Source organism: Heteronotia binoei, chromosome 2 (genome assembly GCF_032191835.1).
Source record: "Heteronotia binoei isolate CCM8104 ecotype False Entrance Well chromosome 2, APGP_CSIRO_Hbin_v1, whole genome shotgun sequence".
In the NCBI taxonomy this organism is placed as follows: Eukaryota; Metazoa; Chordata; class Lepidosauria; order Squamata; family Gekkonidae; genus Heteronotia; species Heteronotia binoei.
This window is the reverse complement of record NC_083224.1, coordinates 20,998,420-21,019,946: the sequence shown is the minus strand read 5'-3', so window position 1 is coordinate 21,019,946 and position 21,527 is coordinate 20,998,420. Positions and strand designations below refer to the sequence as shown.

Below are 21,527 nucleotides of genomic sequence, written 5' to 3'. Positions count from 1 at the left end.
ATCTGTGTGAAAACCACACCAGATTTCTTGGTGTTATTATTGACCCAGCCTCTTGAGGGAATAACCAGCTGAGAGATGTGTGGAGGGGGAATGTGACCTGTGGCTCCTCATCTGTTGGGTTTCTGTTGGCTCTGAATGGGGAAGTTCCTGGAGATTTTGGGACTGCAGCCTGGGAAGGGGAGGGACCTTAGTGAGGTACAATGCCGCAGAGTCCACCCTACAAAGCAGCCATTTTTTCCAGCGGAGCTGATTTCTGTCATCTGGACATATAGCAGAAGATCTCCAGGTCCTACCTGGAAGATGGCAACTCTGTAGGACCTTCAGGGTCAGCTTGGGGGGAAGTGACTGCTCTGAATTTTTCTGTCACCTTCCCCTAGTACCTCAGGCAAACAAAAAAAAAATCCTGTCAGAAAATAACCAAGCACCAAACATTTTCAAATTCAAAACCAAAAAGTATATTGATTGATTTACAAAAGGCAAGGAAGGGAGTGAATAATAGTAATTGGTTGGTATTTAACAAATCAGTTGGTAGGCATTCAATTAATAGAAACAATCGCTAATCACCAGAGATGTTGGCAGCCTGAAGTACTATAAAATCAACTAGAAGGCTTAAGATATATAACCAGATAAGCAGGCAGGTACTTAAATAGACATACTGTGCTTCCTTTGCACTACAGGAGTCGCAGCTGAGTTCTGGGAGATAATTGGAGCCAATACTCCCTCTAAGCCGTGGAGTCTTGTGAGCAACAATTCTTCATTGTGAGCTACTGGTATTAATGTTGTCAGCTACTGCATAAATCAGTTTGCTTTGGAGCCATTTTTCCTGAGTTAAGACAAAAATTTGGGAGCCAGAGGCTGAAAACTGTGAGCTAGCTCACACTAATTCAGCTTAGTGGGAACATTGCTAACCACTACACCATGCTTCTGCCTCTAGACTGAGGCTGGTGTGTGTGTGTGAGAGAGTGATATGCAGTCAAGTTGTTTCTGTGACTGATGGTTACCCTATGAAATAACGCTGTTCTGGGTTCAAATCCTCAGTGGACTTCCTCGGGCGGGGGTGGGCTCTCCTTCTTTGGAGGTGTTTAAGCTGTGAGAAGGATGACCATCTGAATGCAAACATTCCTACCCATCAGCCCTCAGTGGCCCAGAAGCCAATGAAAGGGGGGGGGGGCGGGCTCCATGTTCTTTGAATGCACAAGGGGCATAGAAGGCATCTGCACTGTAAGTGTGAATGCAGTGACCCCAAATGGGCAAGGATGAGCTCAAATTGATGAAGGAGAGCTTCCCCGGAAAAGCTTTGAATATTGCCAAAATGCTTACTATTCAACAGCTTGAAAAACAGTGAGTATATCAGAAAAAGGAAGGAAAATCTTGTATAATTTCTTTCAGTATTTCTCTATTTTGATTTTTTACAAAGGAAATTGGATTTATTTGGGAATCTGTGCCCCTTAGAGGAAGGAAGGGCTAAAATATAATTTACACACTGCCTGGGGATGATTTGTTTTCATTTATGCCCTGCCTTTTACCACCTATGGGGAGAATAAATTTATTCATTTAACCAGGGCTTTTTTTGTAGCAGGAACTCCTTTGCATATTAGGCCAGACCCCCTGATGTAGCCAGTCATCCTGGAGTTTACAGTAGGCCCTGTACTAAGAGCCCCGTAAGCTCTTGGAGGATTGGCTGCATCAGCAGGGTGTGACCTAATATGCAAAGCAGATCCTGCTACAAAAAAAAGTCCTGTATTTGATTACTTTATTTATGCCCCACTTACCCAAAGTGGCTTTGCCTCATTGCCCTCTCCTCTCCGCATAACAAACCTATGTCTGTTAACCAACGGGGGGGGGAGCATTGTGGGCAAAGACATGGGAGGGGACGAAACCAGTGTCATCATGTAACTTCTGCTTAAAAAATGAGAAGTGACATTGGTGCCTCTAGGAAACACTGGAAACCTTGATGGTTTTGCCATCAAGGTTTCCAGCAATTCCTAGAGCTACCCTATATCACTTCCCACTTTTTTATTGGAAGTAATACAATGCGATAGCTGATTTTCCCCCTTGTCTGTCACTCAGAGCAGTGGTGGCCAACAGGATCAGGGAATGGGGAATTCCCTTCCTCCAACTGGGGGCTTGGCAGTCTTAATAGATGGAAATCCTTGTGTGTGCTGCCATGGGTTCCATGATGCAAGAAAACCCTTTGGGAGGAAAGGCGGCAGGACATGAATATTTTTAATAGAAATATTTTTAAAAAAGAAAGCAAGACGAATACTGCCTCTCAAAGGCCACTCCCTCTCTAGAGCTTGAAAGTTCATTCTTTGTTTGAGCCAGTTTGATGCAGTGGTTAAGTGTGCGGACTCTTATCTGGGAGAACCAGATTTGATTCCCCACTTCTCCACTTGCAGCTGCTGGACTGGCCTTTGGTCAGCCATAGCTCTCACAGAGCCGTCCTTGAAAGGGCAACTTCTCTGAGAGCTCTCTGAGCCTCACCTACCTCACAGGATGTCTATTGTGGGGGAAGAAGATAAAGGAGATTGTAAGCCACTCTGAGACTCTGATTCACAGAGAAGTGCGGGGTATAAATCTGCAGTCGTCTTCTTCTTCTAAATACCTGAGTCAGCTTTTTCTTTGTCCATATGGCTGTTGTAGGATTGGGGGAAGACAGGCCATGTTCTTCAAGAGCTCATGTTGTGAGATGCAGGTTAAAACTGTCACACCTCCGGAGGAAAAGCTCCTCTTTCCAAATGACAGCTCGACATAGAAGCAGGAAGATGGTAACGTCGATTTCAGCCCCAGATATCACTCTGAAATACTAGAAAGTGAGTCATCAGTACGTGTTACATTTCCCTGAATAATAACTACACTTTGCCCCCGCAAACCACAGAGGGACAGGAAAGCCAAGGTTACAGATCAACATCTGTTTCTCAGTGGCTGCCGTATTCCCTTCTGCTCAGCAAGGCGGCCCTTTTGAAACAGCAGTGAAAGTCTTTGTTTTCTTTTCCCGCCTTGCCGAATAACAAGAGAGAGAAGAAAAATAATTTTATTTGATGATCTTCTTATACCCCACCTAATTCTCCCCAACAGAGACCCAAGGTCATTAAGTGCATGGACTCTCATCTGGGAGAACCGGGTTTGAGTCCCCACTCCTCCACATGCAGCAGCTTGGTGACCTTGGGTCAGTCACTGTCAGGGTGGATTTGATTTAAATCATAGTTTTCTACATAAAGACTCATTTTTGCTGGTCTAACCTTAATATTCACAGTTAGATGAAGAGTTCATTTTTAGAAGAGCAACTGCTCGTGTTAGTTTTACAGTTATATAAAAATATTGATTTTTAATGCAATTAGAATTTCTGCTCAAAAAGTTCCACTTTCATTTTTACTGCTTGCCCCTCCCTCTTCACACTTCAGTTTCTTCTTGTACAGATCTATTCCACTCCAAGCAGTCTTTTTCTATTCATTGAACTTTTTGAAACTTAGCACTTTAAGGGGTTGATTCTGTGTACATAGGTTTGTAGAACAATGAAATTAAGGTCTTTTTCTCAACCGCCCTGAAAGCCACCCTGAGCCTGCCTTTGGTGGGGAGGGCGGGATATAAAATAAATAAATAAACTCTGTTCATTTTATGACATTTTTGCTGTGTGGAAGAGGCATGTAATCTCTGCAGACACAAATTACAGTTTTGAGAACTGCAAAACCAAGCATCTGTGTTCTGTGATAATATCTTGTAGACAGGACAGAGAAACTGCCCAGTAATCTTACAGAAACCTCTGGAAGAGCATGGCATTGTGAATGGAGTAATAGAATTGGTTACCAAAAAATTTAAACATCTCATGAATATATAGCCTTATGCTTCAGAATTAAAACTAATCCTTATTTCATGGTGGAATAACCTTTGGATGATAATACATTGTCCTCAAAAAGCATCTTATTTTAAAAATCCAATTTAAGGGTGGAGGGAAGGTGGCCTGGGAGAGCCTGGTCTCATCAGCTCTTAGAAGCTAAGCAAGGTCCCTTCCTCTTATCCGTTCTAACCCAATAGCTCAGCAATTTCATTGAATGTCCACGAGTTCTCGTATTGTGAGAAAGGGAGAAAAGGACTTCTTTCTCCACCTTCTCTACCCCGTGCATAATCTTGTAAGCCTCGATCACATCATCCCGCAGTTGACGTTTCTCCAAGCCAAAGAGCCCCAAGCATTTTAATCAACACACAAAACCTGGCAACTTGATAGGTGATTTTAGGGTTTATGTCAGATAGGAGGTAACCTAGCCTGGCTTTACATGTGAGGCCAGGGATCAGCTGCAAGCATAGACAGCTTCAAGAGGGGATTGGATAAACAAATGGAGCAGAGGTCCCTGAGTGGCTATTAGCCACAGGGTATTGTTGGAACTCTGTCTGGGGCAGTGATGCTCTGTATTCTTGGTGCTTGGGAGGGGCACAGTAGGAGTGCTTCTAGTGTCCTGGCCGCACTGATGGACCTCCTGATGGCCACTGTGTGACACAGAGTGTTGGACTGGATGGGCCATTGGTATGATCCAACATGGCTTCTCTTATGTTCTTATGTGACACAGAGTGTTGGACTGGATGGGCCATTGGTCTGATCCAACAAGGCTTCTCTTATGTTCTTATGTGACTCAGAGTGTTGGACTGGATGGGCCATTGGCCTGATCCAACATGGCTTCTCTTATGTTCTTATGTGACACAGAGTGTTGCACTGGATGGGCCATTGGCCTGATCCAACAAGGCTTCTCTTATGTTCTTATGTGACGCAGAGTGTTGGACTGGATGGGCCATTGGCCTGATCCAACAGGGCTTCTCTTATGTTCTTATGTGACGCAGAGTGTTGGACTGGATGGGCCACTGGCCTGATCCAACAGGGCTTCTCTTATGTTCTTATGTGACGCAGAGTGTTGCACTGGATGGGCCATTGGCCTGATCCAACAAGGCTTCTCTTATGTTCTTATGTGACACAGAGTGTTGGACTGGATGGGCCATTGGCCTGATCCGACATGGCTTCTCTTATGTTCTTATGTGACACAGAGTGTTGGACTGGATGGGCCATTGGCCTGATCCGACATGGCTTCTCTTATGTTCTTATGTGACACAGAGTGTTGCACTGGATGGGCCATTGGCCTGATCCAACATGGCTTCTCTTATGTTCTTACGTTTAAGCCAAGAGAAGAATGGTTTGCCATTGCCTGCCTCTGCGTAGCAACCCTGGACTTCCTTCATGGTCTTCCATCTGAGTACAAACCAGACCCAACTCTGCTTAGCTTCTGAGATCTGACGACATCAGACCAGCCTGGGCCGTTCAGGTCAGGGTGAACTCAACACCATTTCTTCCTAATTTACCTGGGGGATGTGCCCCAGCTGAGACCTTCCATTATTTCAGAGACCAAGAATGGCAGATCTACATAACTACTTTTTGAAAAAGCACATCCATCTGAGAGATGAGTAATGAGCGTATCTCCGTCAGACTTCTCCAGCACGGCTCTTTTAATCTTCTCCCTTAATTCAGTCCTCCCCGCTCCGCCTCTTCCCCCTTTTCTCTCTTCTCTCAGCCGTCTTCATTCTTTCTGATTAAAATATTTAAAACTAAACGCATGGAAAAGAGCTTGAACGGAGGTCAAAGCTCGACCCTGTGCGGTTTGAGGAGTACCACTTCAAAAATCTTGGGGGCGTGCTCACCTATCTGGAAGATGAGAGAGATGGCAATTTTATTATTCATTGGGCAATTTTCTTTTCAAAGTTACTTTAATTTGAAGGGGTGGGGGGGAGGGAGAGAAGTCTTCATCTTTTAAGCCAGGAAGCGGAATCGTAGACGGCTGAGCGTGACGACGCGTGGGAGTCGTGCATAATTCAGTGGGTGAAATTACCACTCGGAATCTCTTGTCTTTCAAAAAGCAGGTTAATATTTCCAGACAGTTACACAAATGAAGTGGGGGGCTCCTCTGATGAGCTAGGTTACCATGAGCCCTTGTAACGCTTCTTGGATGCAGGGTCCCATATTTTTAGTAGAGGTGGGAATTGCCATGGAGTTGCAGCCAACTTAAGAACATAAGAGAAGCCATGTTGGATCAGGCCAATGGCCCATCCAGTCCAACACTCTGTGTTACACAGTGGCAAAAAATTTTATACATACACACACACTGTGGCTAATAGCCACTGATGGACCTCTGCTCCATATTTTTATCTAGAGCAACCCTTTAGTGTTTTCAAGCAGCCCTGTGGCGCAGAGTGTTAAAGCTGCAGTACTGCAGTCCAAACTCCCTGCTCACGACCTGAGCTCGATCCCGGCAGAAGCTGGGTTTTCAGGAAGCCAGCTCAAGGTTGACTCAGCCTTCCATCCTTCTGAGGTCGGTCAAACGAGTACCCAGCTTGCTGGGAGGCGGGGAGTGTAGATGACTGGGGAAGGCAATGGCAAACCACCCCGTAAAAAGTCTGCCGTGAAAACGTCGTGATCCGACGTCACCCCAGAGTGGGAAACAACTGGTGCTTGCACCGGGGACGACCTTTTATCTTTAGTGTTTTCAAGGGAAGAGACTGTCTTCCTCTACACAGCAACCCTGAACTTCTGTGGTCTCCCATCCAAGTACTTGGCAGCGTTGAGTTGACCCATCTTAGTTTCCAAGATCCAATGAGGTCAGGCTAGCCTGGGCCATCCAGGTCATGGCGTTAGGCCCATTTTTGGTAGACCCGTATTTTAATTGCTTGCATCGTTTACACCCCGCCTCCTTTTCTGGTGGGGACACAAAGCAGCTGACGTCATTCTCCTCTCTTCCCGTTTATCCTCACAACCAGAGCTTTTTTTTGTAGCAGAAACTCCTTTGCATATTAGACCGCACCTCCATTGATGTAGCCAATCCTCCATGAGCTTACAGTAGACCCTGTACTAAGAGCCGTGTAAGCTCCAGGAGGATTGGCTACATCAGGGGTGCGTGACCTAATATGCAAAGGAGTTCCTGCTACAAAAAAAGCCCTACTCACAACCAGTGTTCCCTCTGAGTTGAGTTTATAACGTGCCACGGTCAGAGATTATTACTCCCTTGTTGGACAAGATCCCTGGCCTCACATGTAAAGCCAGGCTAGGTTACCTCCTAACTGACATAAACCCTAAAATCACGTATCAAGTTGCCAGGTTTTGTGTGTTGATTAGGAGAGCTAGTTTGGTGAAGTGGTTAAGTGTGCGGACTCTTATCTGGGAGAACCGGGTTTGATTCCCCACTCCTCCACTTGCACCTGCTGGAATGGCCTTGGGTCAGCCATGGCTCTGGCAGAGGTTGTCCTTGAAAGGGCAGCTGCTGTGAGAGCCCTCTCCAGCCCCACCCACCTCACAGGGTGTCTGTTGTGGGGGAGGAAGGTAAAGGAGATTGTGAGCCGCTCTGAGACTCTTTGGAGTGGAGGGCGGGATATAAATCCAATATCTTAATCTACCTCACAGGGTGTCTGTTGTGGGGGAGGAAGGTAAAGGAGATTGTGAGCGCTCTGAGACTCTTTGGAGTGGAGGGCGGGATATAAATCCAATATCTTCATTTACCTCACAGGGTGTCTGTTGTGGGGGGAGGGGAAGGTAAAGGAGATTGTGAGCCGCTCTGAGACTCTTCGGAGAGGAGGGCGGGATATAAATCCAATATCTTCATCTACCTCACAGGGTGTCTGTTGTGGGGGAGGAAGGTAAAGGAGATTGTGAGCCGCTCTGAGACTCTTCAGAGTGGAGAGCGGGATATAAATCCAAATATTTAATATATATATATATATAGGCTGTGGAAGATGTACATTAACCAGGTTTGAATACTGGACTTGAATAATTGGTATATTTCATACCTCTTCGCTCTGCTTGTATATGAGAATGCATACTTTTCAACTTTTAATGTTTAACTTTTGTTTTGTATTTTTTCTTCTGTACCTGGATGGTCTAATGACTGTAATAAATATGACTGACTGACTCTAAGCTGAGTTAGTGTGAGCTAGCTCACAGATTTTTTAGCCTTCAGCCCACACGTTTTTGTCTTCGTTCAGGAAGGAGGACCCCAGAGCACACTCATTTATGCAGCAGCTCTCAACTTTAATGACAGCTCACAACTTTAATGTCAGTAGCTCACAAAGTGGAATTTTTGCTCACAAGGCTCTGCTTAGAGGGAACGTTGCTCGCAACCATGTTGAAGAACGACTGCGTGCCGAATTTGAATGCGGCTGCTCTGTTTTAAGAGCCCCATGGTGCATAGTGGTAAAGCTGCAGTGCTGCAGTCGGAGCCCTCTGCTCACGACCTGAGTTCGATCCCAGTGGAAGCTGGTTCAGGGAGCCGGCTCCAGGTCGACACAGCCTTCCATCCTTCCGAGGTCGGTAAAATTACTCAGCTTGCTGGGGGGAAAGTGTAGAGGACTGGGGAAGGCAATGGCAAACCACCCCATTAAAAAAAAGTCTGCCGTGAAAACGTCATGATGCGACGTCACCCCAGAGTCGGAAACGACTGGTGCTTGCACAGGGGACCTTTCCTTTTCCTTTTCATTCTATTTTAGGACATTTGAAACAGCACACTAGTGTGATTCAGAAGCTCAAAGAAGAGGTGCAAATGGAAGAAAGCAGTTAACCTCAAGGACAGTGGTTCGTGGCACCTAAACGGGGCCAAATTTGTGATGACTTTTGGCTTGTGAACTGGTTTGTGCCCATCCATCATTACAAAGGCTGTCTGAAAGGGGCCAGGATCCTAGTTGGTACAACAACTGTGTCTTCTGGGCGCTGTCCAAGGTCCTGCAGAATCTGAGCATAATTCTTGCCATGCTACTTTCCCCGACTGCTGGATTACCCTTGCAAAAGATCAGTCCCTTTCTACTTCCAGAAAGCTTTCATGAGTCACTGGGAAGAATCACACATTGCCTAAAGCAGGGGCGGCCAAACTTGATTAAGGGTAAGAGCCACATACAATAAATGCCAGATGTTTGAGATCCACAAGACCTGAACGCCAGATGTTTGAGAGCAGAAAAGAAGGAAGGCAAACGGTTGGAGGAGGGAAGGGGAGGTGGAAAGAAAGCAACTTTAACTGCATTCTCCAAGCCTGCCAACGGGGCAGTGGGAGCTTCAAGAGTCACACAATACATGTGAAAGAGCCAAACGTGGCTCCCAAGCCACTATTTGGCCATCCCGGACCTAAAGCCAGATCTCCATCATGGAGGGGACTGGCTAGAAGGTGCCTAAACTCTGTTATATTTCAGGTATACACAACATCCAATCCGCTAAGAATGAACCCAGTCAACCCTGCCATGGCCTGGCAGCTTTATGAGAATCTCCGCCTTCCAACTTTTGCAAAAAAATCCCCCGGATTGATTTTCTGGTGGGCTGCTATATATACGGTTAGTGGTTGCAGGGGTCAGAGGTTGCAAAGGCTGATTATCTTTACAACCACGTATTGGATTTTAATAGAATTTTGATGGAGCACTTGTATCGTGAAAAGTGAACCCTCAATCCATTACAAGCCAAGATTCATTCAGGACCTCTCGGATCATCGTGGGACTTCTCTTCTTCTTTTTTGCTTACTTTTCCCTCCTTTCCGTTGTCCTAATTCTCCTCTTGATAATTTCCTGTCTGTGTCGACCTTGAAGCAGCTTCTCCTCTGAGCAAACACCTTGATGGATGGGGCTATAATAGGAGAAGCCGACAGATCAAAAAGCTCTTTGCGTTCCATGCTGAGATAAAACATTTCACTTCCCCCTCATCATATCCATTCTAGATAGATCCAAGTGAGCAGCCGTGTTGGTCTGAAGCGATGGAACAAAGCAGGAGCCAAGTTGTACCTTTAGGACCAATGAAGTTTTATTCAGAATGTAGGCTTTTGTGTGCGAAAAGCACACTTCATCAGACAATAGAATGGAATGGCAAACAGTCCTAAATACTGAAAAAGTAGTCTAATTCACTGCCCACTTTCTCTGTATTTGGGACTGTTTGCCATTCCATCCTGTTGTCTGATGAAGTGTGCTTTTAGCACACGGAAGCCTACATTCTGAAGAGAGAAAACAGAATGGGAAGTCCCGTGAATGGAAGCCCCTCTGCTGCTAGGGAGAACGCAAGGAGCTGTTCATACCAATGTCCACGCTGATAATTTTAGACAAAAGTTTGTTTTTTAGACTAACAGCAGTCAGCATGGGAGATGTCGCAACCTGAATGTGAAGCACACAAAACACATGCCCCTGAAACTAGAAAGGTCCTCTTTCTAGAACTGGGCTATATTGCTTAGAAGAGTTGGAAGGAAGAGGAGGAAGAAGAAACAGATGATGATGATATTGGATTTATATCCCATCCTATACTCTGAATCTTAGAGTCTCAGAGTGGCTCACAGTCTTCTTTACCTTCTCCCCTACCAAAACAGACACCCTGTGAGGTGGGTGGGACTTAGAGCTGTCACAGCAGCTGCGCTTTCAAGGACAACTCCTACGAGAGCTATGGCTGACCCAAGGCCGTTCCAGCAGCTGCAAGTGGAGGAGTGGGGAATCAAACCTGGTACTCCCAGGTAAGAGTCCACACACTTAATCATTGCACCAGACTGGCTCTAGGCTCTGCAAAGATGGCTCTTCAACAGATCTTTTTTAATTAAAAGGTTTCCATGCCTCTGTCTTTGCATGCCCTTCCACCGATGAGGACTTCCTGGCCCGAGTTTGATTTCATTGCTGTCGGCTGGATGTCATTCATATTTCATGCAGGAGGCTGGGCGTAGCTCAATATCCTTAAGGTGTTGGGGTTTAATTATAGCCTAGCTCGGACCACATGGCCGGGCAGCTTGTGCTCGTACAAGGCGCTGCTCCCCAGATCCCTCTGCTCTCAAAATCTCTCCATTCCAGATGAGCTGGGAGGCTGATGTAACCTTTTCTGGGCAAAGCAGGGAGAGGACCGAACAATTGAATGGATAGTGATTTATTATTGATGGACTCCTGTGTCTGTCAGGGTTGGGGTGGGGCGGAGGGAGCATCAGATCAAAGCAGAAGAAAGGTTCTAAGCACCGAGGCTGGCGTATTGAAGCATAGTCTTTGCATGGGACAGCGTGGCTCAAACATACAACACAAGCGTCTAACCGGATCAGAAGACCAGCACCTAAGAGCATATCTGCTGGCAAGGGCAGAAAGGGTTTAAAAAAGTATTTGCAGAGCTTTTTTTGTAGCGGGAGCTCCTTTGCATCTTAGGGCACACACCCCTGATGTAGCCAACCCTCCAAGAGCTTGCGGGGCTCTTAGTACAGGGCCTACTGGAAGCTCCAGGAGGATTGGCTACATCAGGGGTGTGTGGCCTAATATGCAAAGGAGTTCCTGCTACAAAAAAAGGCCCTGAGTATTTGATTTGCTTCTAGATCAGGAGTGTCAAACTCATTTGTTATGAGGGCCGGAGCTGATATAAATGAGACCTTGTCAGGCCAGGCTGTGTACCTATTTAAGATTAGCTAGCAGAGATATGAACTTTTTAAAGGACACAAACACGACTAACGATTTTTTTAAAACCCTTAAAATAAAACATGCTTAAAACATTAACGCTTGTTGGTATTACATGTGCTTTCATTGCATCTCTCCCATGGGATCCAGGGAACTGGGTAAAGGAAGCTCTGGCTCTTTCCTTCCCTCCTCAGAGGACCAGGAAGGGGAGGAGCCTCAACCAATGGAGAAAATTGAGGTTTTGCTCTGTAGCTCCTGTGTGATTGAGCAAGCCTTGCGAAGCAAGCTGAGACGCAAAAGGAAGCAAGAGAGAGGGAGAAGGAAGCAGACAAGAGCTACTTGCTCGGGGGCCTGATAGGAGCCCTCCAGGAGCCTGATTTGACCCCAGGGCCACATGTTTGACACCCCTGTTCTAGATCAGTCATGCACATGAAAGGAAGTACAGCAGAGACGCAGGAGGATCCGTTGCATGATGGGTGGCACAGTGTAGCAGATAATGGAGAGCCAGTTTGGTGTAGTGGTTAAGTGTGCGGACTCTTATCTGGGAGAACTGAGTTTGATTCCCCACTCCTCCACTTGCACCTGCTGGAATGGCCTTGGGTCAGCCATAGCTCTGGCAGAGGTTGTCCTTGAAAGGGCAGCTGCTGTGAGAGCCCTCTCCAGCCCCACCCACCTCACAGGGTGTCTGTTGTGGGGGAGGGAGGTAAAGGAGATTGTGAGCCGCTCTGAGACTCTTCGGAGTGGAGGGCGGGATATAAATCCAATATCTTAATCTACCTCACAGGGTGTCTGTTGTGGGGGAGGAAGGGAAAGGAGATTGTGAGCCGCTCTGAGACTCTTCGGAGTGGAGGGCGGGATATAAATCTGACATTTTCATCTACCACACAGGGTGTCTGTTGTGGGGGAGGAAGGTAAAGGAGATTGTGAGCCGCTCTGAGACTCTTCGGAGTGGAGGGCAGGATATAAATCCAATATCTTCTTCATCTTCTTCTTCATAAGAGTGTTGGACTGGGGTCCGGGGGGCCCAGGTTTGAGCCCCCATTCTGCCATGGAAGCTTGCTGGGTGACCTTGAGCCAGTCACATACTCTCAGGGTAAACCTACCTGGCAGGGTCGTTGTGAGAGTGAAATGGAAGTGAGAGTGAGACAAGCCACTTTGGGTCCCTATTGTGGGGGGAGTGGGATATAAGTGAAGTAAATGAGCAAGAAATAAAAGGGGAAGGGGTGTCAGACGTGCCTCACCTGGTAGCCAGGACTGCTAATTTTCCTGTTTGAAGGCTAGAGAAAGGCCCTCACCAGCTAGATCAGGGGCAGCCAAACGCTTCATGTAAGAGCCACAAAGAATAAGCATCAGCTGTTTAAGAACTGCAAGACATGTACGTCAGATGTTTGAGAGCTGCAAGGAAGGAAGGAAGAAAGGCAGTCAAATAGATGGGGGGGGAGGAGGGAGAGGTGGAAAGAAAGCAACTTTCACTTTAAATGCATTTTTCAAGCTAGCTGCTTGCCTTGGAGAAGTGATTTCAAGAGACAAATGCCTTTTCCAAGCCAGCCCACAGGACACTGGGAGCTTCGAGAGCCACACAATATGTGTAAAAGAGCCACATGTGACTCCCAAGCTTCAGTTTGGCTAGATTGTTTCCACGCACTTTCCAACCAAACAGTCGTGAAGGTTGCCTTATACTGAATCAGACCACCAGTCCATCAGGGTCAGTATTGACTCCTCTCCAGGGTCTCAGATTGAGGTCTTTCACATCACCTCCTACCTGGTCCTTTTAAATCAGAGATCCTGGGGATTGAACCTGGGACCTTCTGCATGCCAAGCAGAGGCTCTTCCACTAAGCCGTGGCCCTTCCTCAAAGGATCATGATTTGACAAAGACATTTTGGTTTTCTTTTTTTAAAAGAGGGCAATAGATTCACCATGGCTAAATCTTTTTGCCTGGATTTTGAACATTGCAGATTGGGCCTAAACGGATCCATGGGCATATGAAATAAAACACACTTGGATGAGTGGCCCATGTTGCATTTTAAGAATATTTTTCTCCTACTTACTTGACAGGCAAGAATCTCTGTGTGAGTAAAGTCCACACCAAGGGTGTCAAACATGTGGCCCAGGAGCCAAATCAGGCCCCCGGAGGGTTCCTATCAGGCCCTCAAGCAACTGGTTGTCATCTGCTTCCTCCTCCCTCTCTCTTGCTTCCTTCTGCATAACAGTTTGCTTTGCAAGGTTTGCTCAATTGCACAGGAGCTACAGAGCAAAACCTCTATTTTCTCCATTGGCTGGGGCTCCTTCCGTTGGGGAGGAAGGAGGCAGAGCTTGTTTTTCCAGGTTCTCTCAATTGCACAGCAGAGCTACTGAGCCAAGCCTCTCTTCCTTCTATTGGCTGAGGCTCCTCCCCCTCCTGGTCCCCTTGGGGAAGGAAGGAAAGAGCCAGAGCTTCCTTTGCCCAGTTCCCTGGATCCCACGGGAGAAATACAAAGAAAGCACCTTTAAGACCTACAAATGCTAACATTTTAAGCATGTTTTAAGGGGTTTTTTTAAATCTTTAATTGTGTTTATCTGTGTCCTTTTTCAAGTTTATATCTCTGCTTCCTAATCTTAAATAGGTATACACATGCCCCGGCCAAACAAGACCTCATTTATATCAGATCCAGCCCTCATAACAAATGAGTTCGACATCCTTGGTCTACATCGTATTCGATAATTGTTAGTTTCTGGGTCCAGTCTGTGTATGAGGAATTTGAAATATATTGATGTTTAACTTCAGCTTGTGTTTTCCACTGAGGAAAGCTTTACAGCCAAAATGCATTTGGCTTTTGCATTTGTTTAGTTCGTTCGTTCGTTTGTTAGGTGATTTCTATTCCGCCCTTTCCCACAAACGTGCTCAGGGCAGGGTACAGTATGTCAACAATAACAATAATAAATCACAGTGATTAATTAATAATAAAAAAGCCATTAAAAGAATAAAAGTGCTGTGGCCCTTTTTAAAAAACCAGCATAGCAGCTTTGGGAAGGGAGACATTTAGAGCAGAGGAGTGCGTGTAGGGACGGAGTGCTGACCCTTTCACTCAGTGGCTGTGAGGCATGCTAAATGGCTTCTCCAACTACAGAGGCCGCTTAGTGCTCATTGCCGGGGATCAATAGCTGGAAAAGACTGTCACTTTCACGACTATCTTGGGAGTTTCTGCAGGCCAGGAGCAGAAGACTGGCTTTGAAGGACTGTGGCGTGATCCGCCAAGCCAGTGTTTGTTTATTTTACTGGAGAGCCAGTTTGGTGTAGTGGTTAAGTGTGCAGACTCTTATCTGGGAGAACAGGGTTTGATTCCCCACTCCTCCACTTGCACCTGCTGGAATGGCCTTGGGTCAGCCATAACTCTGGCAGAGGTTGTCCTTGAAAGGGCAGCTGCTGTGAGAGCCCTCTCCAGCCCCACCCACCTCACAGGGTGTCTGTTGTGGGGGAGGAAGGGAAAGGAGATTGTAGGCCGCTCTCTGTCCTTGAAAGGGCAGCTGCTGTGAGAGCCCTCTCCAGCCCCACCCACCTCACAGGGTGTCTGTTGTGGGGGAGGAAGGGAAAGGAGATTGTAGGCCGCTCTCTGTCCTTGAAAGGGCAGCTGCTGTGAGAGCCCTCTCCAGCCCCACCCACCACACAGGGTGTCTGTTGTGGGGGAGGAAGGTAATGGAGATTGTGAGCCGCCCTGAGACTCTTCGGAGTGGAGGGCGGGATATAAATCCAAAATCTTCTTCTTCTTCTATTTTATTACATTTGTATCCCACCCTCCCTTGACAGACTCAGGGTGGCTAACAGCAGTAAAAACAACATAGTGTACAATTTAAAACAATCCTTCCAGTTTCAGTTTCAGTCCCTAGAGTCCAAGATGGCATGATTAGTTCTTATTGAGTGCTACATACAGGGGTCGTTTTGTAGAAAAATAGGTGGTGGAGCTCATCCAGGGATTGTCCTTCAGCTGTACCTACTATTCAATGGGCAAGGTGGGAAGGAGGAGGGGGAACCCTCAGAAAGGTTCAGGAACTGCGCTCCCGTGAGCTCTTGCTGAATCCGAGGCCTGGCTACATGTAATAATGATGTTAGGTGTCATTTAGCGCTCTCCATTTATAATGGGATGGGTTCAAATACCAGTGCTGTGGGATGGTGGAATAGTGGTCGCCTCCCCATTATTTTTTAATATATATACATATTTTATTTTATATTATAACTCATGTTATTTCTCCATCTTACACTCCTGCAGTATCTTACATTCATATTACAGATCCATCAGTTACCTCCCTCCCTCCCTCCTCCCACCCCTCCCAAATTGACCATAATAGAACTCATTTATATTTGCAACCACCTGCACACCCTTTGGAGCCTGAGCCTTATTTCATTACTGGCCCCTCCTGTTTGTACCCGTCCTATATATTTATACCACCTTTCCTTAATTTCTTCAATCTTATTCTTTCCTTGCTTTCCTTGCTTTAGTACTGATAGTATATCTGACTGAATCCATTCGTAGAAATAACTGTTCCATTTATCCAAAGTCCGTTTCGTGGCATCTTTCCAACCAAAGGCTATGACAGCCCGGGCTGCCAAAATCGTCGCTTTAAATGTCTCCTGGAAAGGCTTATCCGCTTTAGGGTTTCCCAATATTCCCATAAGCAACACCTTCCCCGAAAGTTGCACTTTAACTTTACGCACGTCTCGCACTTTCCCCCAAATCTTCCGCCAGAATTCAGCCATTTTTGAACACTCCCACCATAGATGTATATGATGCCCCTCCTCCTTTTTGCAGTGCCTCCCCATTAGATGTTCTTGAAGATCAGCACGGATGAACCTTATCTTCTTTTTCGCCATCCAGTCGCAGCTGGATCCGCATTGCAATTCCTTGGTGAAATCCCTTTCATATATTGACCAGGGCTGAAGAGCCGCTGCCAGCCTGAGTAGACAATACTGCCTTTGAGGGACCAAAGAGAGTCTGATTCAGACCAAAGAGGGTCTGATTCAGACCAAAGAGGCTCTGATTCAGACCAAAGAGGCTCTGATTCAGTATAAGGCAGCTTCATATGTTCATATGAAGCTGCCTTCTACTGAATCAGACCCTCGGTCCATCAAAGTCAGTATTGTCTTCTCAGACTGGCAACGGCTCTCCAGGGTCTCAAGCGGAGGTTTTTCATGCCTGCTTCCCGGACCCTTTTTGGAGACGCCGGGGATTGAACCTGGGACCTTCTGCTTACGAAGCAAATGCTCTACCACTGAGCCATTGTCCCTCATATGTTCAATCACGAATGTAGAACATATCTCTGCCCTTTCTCTGTTTCTGAGGCCATAGCCTCCCTGTCCTGTAGACTGGGTGTTTACACCGCTACCTGTTCAGGGATGCAGCCTACCTCATAGGGTTGTTGTGGGGATAAAAATGGAGGAGAAGAGAATGATGTCAGCTGCTGTGAATCACCACTGGGGAGAAGATCAGGGTATAAATGAAGTGAAATAAATGACAGGGAGAGCAGGGATAATTTCTGCTGTTGTAACCTTGAGCCCCTGAGACAAAGAAGGTTACTGGTCATCTGATTGAATTGATAAATGCTGGGCTGCTGCTGGGCATAACTTTTTCAAGGACTTCGGAAGTTATGAGTAGCAGCAGCCCTGGTTTATATTTCTGGGGCACTGATGAATTTTTAATTGTGCGTCCACCGCTCAATGTGTTTTTCTAACTCGGCTTCCCTAAGCGTCAGAGAAGAGGCAAACATTGCAGGGTATTTTGTTGTTGCTGTTGTTGTTAAGCTTGGCAATCAAAGTGCGATAAGTGGAGCTTCCTCTTCGGTCCTTGAAAACCAAGAAGATCCTTGATTTCTATCTCTGCTTTTCATCTCCAACTCCTCTTTTGAGGTCATGCCAGTTGACACCTGGAAGAAGCGGAAATCGATGCAGTAGCCAGCTTCTGGAATACATATCCGGAATAGGAGGGAGAAAAAGAATTATGTCTAAAACCTTTCCCCTGAAAACTGAATGTTTGAGCCTGGTTACCTTTTAGAAGCAGCATAATTCATCCATCCATCCATCCCCATCCATCCATCCATCCATCCATCCATCCATCCATCCATCCATCCATTGATTCATTTAGTGTATTTCTATTCTGCCCATTCCCCGCCTTTTAGAAGCAGCGCTAAGATTGTTTGTTTGTTTGTTTATGTGTATTTCTATTCTGCCCATTTCCTGTAGGGCTCAGGGCAGAGCACAACATATAAAAATACAATAAAAACATTTTATGAACAGACAACTCAACAGCACTCAGAAAATTTCCCTATCATCGCAATATTGCCCAGCCTGGCCGTCTGACATCGTGATAAGATGTTATCCCATAAAGATGGCTGATATTATTCCATTTTATAACACAGATGACAATGCCGACAGGGGAGGCCAACCAGATCAAGAATAAACGCCCGCCGCCTCAACTAAAAGCCTGGCGGAGCAGCTCCATTTTATAGGCCCTACGGAAGGCTAATAAGCCAGGTAGGGACTGGATCTCAATAGGGAGCTGATTCCACCAGGTTGGGGCCAGGACTGAAAAAGCCCTGGCCCGAGTTGAGGCAAGGTGAGTGTCTCTTGGGCCTGGGATGGCCAACAGATGTTGGGAGGCCGAACGTAATGACCTCCTGGGCATATATAGGAGGAGACGGTCCCACAGATATGTTGGTCCTAGACTGTGTAAGGCTTTAAACGTTAAAACTAAAACCTGGAAACGGACTCGGTACTCAGTAGGCAGCCAGTGCAGATTGTGGAGCGCTGGCCGAATGCCAAATATTTTTAGCATTCAAAGGCCAGGGATAGAGAGAAGGTTAGATGAAGGTGATTTAATCCACGTGATTGTGGTTTCTAGTTTTGGCTTATTATCGATATCTTCTGAAAATTGGTGGGTGGGGTGGAGGGCTGGTAGAGCATCTGCCTGGTAGAAGGTCCCAAGTTCTCTCCCCAGCATCTCCAGTTAAAAAGGATTGGACAGTAGGTGATGCAGTAGACTTCCGCCTGGAACCTTGGAGAGCTGCTGCCAGTCATAAGAACATAAGAGAAGCCATGTTGGATCAGGCCAATGGCCCATCCAGTCCAACACTCTGTGTCACACAGTGGCCAAAAAAACCAAGTGCCATCAGGAGGTCCACCATTGGGGCCAGGGCACTAGAAGCCCTCCCACGGTGCCCCCCAAGCACCAAGAATACGGAGCATCACTGCCCCAGACAGAGTTCCAACAATACCCTGTGGCTAATAGCCATTCAGGAACCTCTGCTCCATTTGTTTATCCAATCCCCTCTTGAAGCTGTCTATGCTTGTAGCCACCACCACCTCCTGTGGCAGTGAATTCCATGTGTGAATCACCCTTTGGGTGAAGAAGTACTTCCTTTTATCCATTCTAACCCAACTGCTCAGCAATTTCATTGAGTGCCCACAAGTTCTTGTATTGTGAGAAAGGGAGAAAAGTACTTCTTTTTCTACTTTCTGCATCCCATGCATAATCTTTTAAACCTCTATCATGTCACCCCGTAGTCGATGTTTCTCCAAGCTAAAGAGCCCAAAGTGTTTTAACCTTTCTTCATAGGGAAAGTGTTCCAACCCTTTCTTCATAGGGAAAGTGTTCCAACCCTTTTAGAAGCAGCGTTAAGATTGTTTCTAGTTGCCCTTTTCTGCATTCTAATCATTCTAGTTGCCCTTTTCTGCACCTTTTCCAATGCTATAGTATCTTTTTTGAGGTACGGTGACCAGAATTGTATGCAGAATTATACACAGTCTGAGTAGACAAGACTGACCTTGATAGACCAATGGTCTGATTCAGTAGCAGGCAGCCGATGTGTGTTCAATTAAACAATAAGCAGCAACTTATCAAAATGGAGGTTGGAGATTGTTCAGGGTATTTGTGCCATTTTCAGCACCATGGACAGTTCCACATCCACTTATTGGTCTTATCCTAATCAGAGTTAGGACCTTCTATGGCTACTGGGTTCAGTGACCTTAAATGATAAAGGTGGTCCCCTGTGCAAGCACCAGTCGTTTCCAACTCTGGGATGTCGTTGCATCACAACGTTTTCACGGCATACTTTTTTACGTGGTGGTTTGCCATTGCATTCCCCAGTCATCTACACTTCCCGCCCCCCAGCAAGCTGGGTACTCATTTTATTGACTTCAGAAGGGTGGAAGGCTGAGTCAACCTTGAGCCGGCTATCTGAGCCCAGCTTCCACCGGGATCGAACTCAGGTCATGAGCAAAGCTTGGATTGCAGTACCTCAGCTTACCTCTCCGATCCTAATAAAAGATGTATTTTTTTTTTGGTTTTCAAGTTTATGTACCAATTTAACCTTGTCCCAAGGCATGTTTCCACCATAGCCACTGATAAGGCCATCATGTCTGCTTAGACGGGGTTGTATTCCATCTTTGGCTTTTCAGCATCTCTGTCTCCTTATGTTCCTCCATTGTGTTTAAGCGCATTTCATTTTCCTACATGTCAAATTTTGCCCAGTTCTTGGAGAGCGCAGCTAGACTTCAAAAAAAGCCGTTGTTGCCATCTGGAAACTGCTGGATCTTCTTCTTCTTCCCGCAATCAAGGGAGATTAAAGACTTTGCTTGAGAACTGCGTGCTTATTTAAGCAACTTACATAGCTTAGGGCAATATACATGAGAACAGTTTCATTTCATCCTCATAATTTCTTGGGTTGGCAACTTGGAGGTTGGCAGGAACTGTAGTGCAGGCAGGCAGTCTATGAGCAGCTAGCCTAGGCACCGATGAGTTGCTCAGTCAATGATTCGGTAGCCTCTGGAGCCATTTGATCTCTGTTGAGTGTGGAGCTGCAGTACCTCACTCTCGCCATCGGCAGTGGTGGTGCTGTTGCACAGGAGTAGCCCCTGAATTGCAACAAAATATCAGAAATTGTTGTCCCACCCCATCCTGATGCCTTACAACAATATGTTAGTCACCAATTGTCCCTAGAATCATAGAGTTGGAAGGGACCTCCAGGGTCATCTATTCCAACCCCCTGCACAATGCAGGAAACTCAAAAATACCTCCCCCCAAATTCACAAGATCTTCATTGCTGTCAGATGGCCATCCAGCCCTCTGCCAGAAAACCGATTCATTGGCATCTGCGGCACCAACCCGATTAAAGTGTAATCGTTTCATCCTTTGATGTCCTCTCCCACTTCTTGGTTTAGGCAGAAGTCTTATTTTGTGATTTATTTTAATCTGGAATTGATATTTTTTTTTCTTATAGTCCAGTGTTGAGACAGCATACAGTTTGCTAAAAATATGTATTAGTAAGAGAGTCAGTTTTGATAATTTCTATGCACAACCTGTACTCTGGAAAAGAAGTAGAAGATCGTAAATTTATACCCTACCCTTCTCTCTGAGTCTCAGAGTGCCTTACAACTTCCTTTATCTTCTTCCCCCACAACAGACACCCTATGAGGTGGATGGGGCTGAGAGGGCTCTCCCACAAGCTGCCCTTTTAAGGCTGATCCAAAGCCATTCCCAAGGCCATGCCAGCAGGTGCAAGTGGAGGAGTGGGGAATCAAACCCGGTTCTCCCAGATAAGAGTCCGCACACTTTTATTTATTTATTTATTTATTACTTCCCATTTATATCCTGCCCTCTCCGCAAGCGGACTCAGGGCGGCTCACAACATTATAAAAACAATCAATCCAATAAAACATATAAAACCATAATTTACATATTTTAACTTTAAAACCATTCTATAGCGCTATTTCAGTCCAGTATGGCGGTATTGACTTCTCGACCAAGATCGCTAGCATTCTGTAGGATGTCCGGTGGCAGCCTTTTTTTTCAACCAAACCGCAAAAGCCTGTTTGAACAATTCGGTCTTACAGGCCCTGCGGAACGCAGACAAATCCCGCAGGGCCCTTATAGCTTCTGGGAGGGTGTTCCAAAGTTCTGGTGCTGCCACCGAAAAAGCCCTGGATCTCGTTATACATGGCCTGGCTTCTTTTGGGCCAGGGGCAGACAACAGATTTTTTGTCCCTGATCGCAGTGCTCTCTTGGGGATATATGGGGAAAGGCGGTCCCGTAGATAGGCAGGTCCCTGACTTAACCACTACACCAAACTGGCTCTGTTAGGCTACTGTTA

At 46.2% G+C, this 21,527-nt stretch overlaps 1 protein-coding gene and 1 non-coding gene across 2 annotated transcripts in view; one reads left to right on the top strand and one right to left on the bottom strand.

The window, feature by feature from the left end:
- NKAIN4 (sodium/potassium transporting ATPase interacting 4) overlaps nt 1–21,527 on the top strand; it is an 85,146-nt gene that overhangs the window by 37,845 nt on the left and 25,774 nt on the right. The gene's annotated exons all lie outside the window — the stretch shown is intronic.
- TRNAT-CGU (transfer RNA threonine (anticodon CGU)) lies at nt 16,599–16,669 on the bottom strand. Its single transcript has one exon. It is a non-coding gene; the product is annotated as a tRNA-Thr (tRNA).